Here is a 2,091-nt window from a genome sequence, read left to right on the forward strand (position 1 = left end):
TATTAATTTATTTTTAACCTTATTGTAATAAGTCGTATATTTTTATTGATATACTATTAATTTATTTTTAACCTTATTGTAATAAGTCGACACACTCATTCGGGTCATCTGAATTTGAAAATAAACCACGTCCCACAGATTCTACAAAACAATATCTTATCTGGAAAGCATCGCTGAATCTCTGCAATTCCCCTAATTATAACCGTCATGTTATAATCACACGATTTCCACAGAAGGAAACATTAGTTCCGATTTTTGATTCCTTCGTTCTGGGAACTTCGTTGTTCGACGTCGTCTAGATATTTAGGTAAAATGAAGATGAGGCAGGTGCCGAACCTCGTGTCTGTTCCTCAGTCAGGGAGTTTATTTTACGTTTCCTGCGGCCACTCATCTCGGCACGCTGGGCGTCAGGTGTGTCCTCGACGCCGGGCTGGGCGCCGGGCGCGTCCTCGACGCCAGGCTTACGCTGGGCAGTTTCCGGTGACGTTCTGAGCCTTCGCCGGCTTTTTCTCCTGGGGCGTCTGTGTCCTCTCGCTCAGACGCGAGCAGTGGTTTCTGAGTCTTGGGGAACCTCTCACACTTTCAGAGCTTCTACTCATTTTCGTTTCTGGGGTGCACTTCGAAATTTGCTTTATAGATTTTATGTTAAGTTTCTCACCATGAAAAACAACAACGAATGGAAACAAACAGACAACGGGACGCCGGAGCCCCTGGGAGGTGGTGGCTGTGGTGCCCCCGGTGTTCGCGTTCACCCGAACTCGTCAGACTGTACACACGGCGTGTGCAGTTCTTTCTACATCAATTACAACTCAATAAAACTGTTAAAAAAAGACTAGGCTTGAGAGACCATGGCGCAGGAGCGAGTGTCTGTCGTCGGCGCAGGAGCAGGTATGTCGTCGGTGCAGAAGCGGGCGTGTGTCAGTGCAGGAGCGAGTGTGTGTCGGTGCAGGAGCGGGTGTGTCGTCGGTGCAGAAGCGGGCATGTGTCGCTGGACGAGCATCAATAACACCAGGCGGTTCCTCGGGTCTAGCCCTCGGCCTTCACTTTGCACCCCAGCATGGCAACCCAAGCCGGTGGGTGAGCGCTGGGTCAGCAGGACTCTGGGCTGGGAGGGCGGGGGTTCTGTAAGCACACCGCACCACAGAAACCGGGTCCACTGCCCCCGCAAAGGGCTCAGTCCGGCCAGCAGCCTCCCATCTCTCCCTGCACGTCTCTGAAAACCCTTCTGCATGGAACTCCCCTCAGCAAATGGCTCTTTAACGAGCTGGACCCTGGGGGTGCTGGCGGGGTGGCCAGCAGCTCCACACATGCAGGAGCCGCCGCAGCCCCAGCCCCAGCTGCTAGGAGCAGTTGACCTTGGACATGGCCCCTTCTGTGGGGGGCTGGGAGGAGCAAGTCCGTGCTGGATGGACTTCGGGTTGTCCGGCCTCCCCAGACCCAGGTGTGGGTTTTCCGTGACCCCTGGGGGAGGAAGGGCCTCTCTGCGGGATGTGCTGCATGTCAGCGCTCCCGCTCTGTGGGCAGCAAGGACCACGTCTCCATCGTGCCTGAGTGACAGGAAGCCGCTGCCGGCCGCCTGGCTCCGAGGGTCCTGCGGGCCAACGTGGCTCCGTGTTTAGCCGCAGCAGGTCTGGAGCTCCGGCCACCTGGCCCCTGCAAGCACACTCTTCCGTGCCCCCTCCCCTGTCCGCACAGGCGTGACGGGGGCGGGGGGGGGGCTGTGACGCTTACACTGGGGGCGCAGGTATGGAAAGCTGTGTTTTCATTAGGTCCCAGCGAAGCAAACACAGAGATGAGAAGGCTTTTTAAAAGTCCCCCTCTGTTTTGATTGGTTACATGCTGCTAAGGTGTGAAGGGTCGGGGACATCTGTGCCTCGGCTGTGGGATTTTTTAACATGAAGAGGCAGACGTCATGTGTGATTTACGCGGACGTGAGTGCAGAGTTCTCTCCTCTGGAGATTAAGTAGCCTGCAGAAGCAGTATGGGGCACTCAGGTTACACTGTGTCCGTCCCCAGCTTATTAGACACCGGACAAGTAATAGGCTGAACTTTCCCTTGACAAGGGGCTTTTCTACTCAGCGACAGTGAAAA

Source organism: Pteropus vampyrus, unplaced genomic scaffold (genome assembly GCF_000151845.1).
Source record: "Pteropus vampyrus isolate Shadow unplaced genomic scaffold, Pvam_2.0 Scaffold258, whole genome shotgun sequence".
Lineage (NCBI taxonomy): Eukaryota > Metazoa > Chordata > Mammalia > Chiroptera > Pteropodidae > Pteropus > Pteropus vampyrus.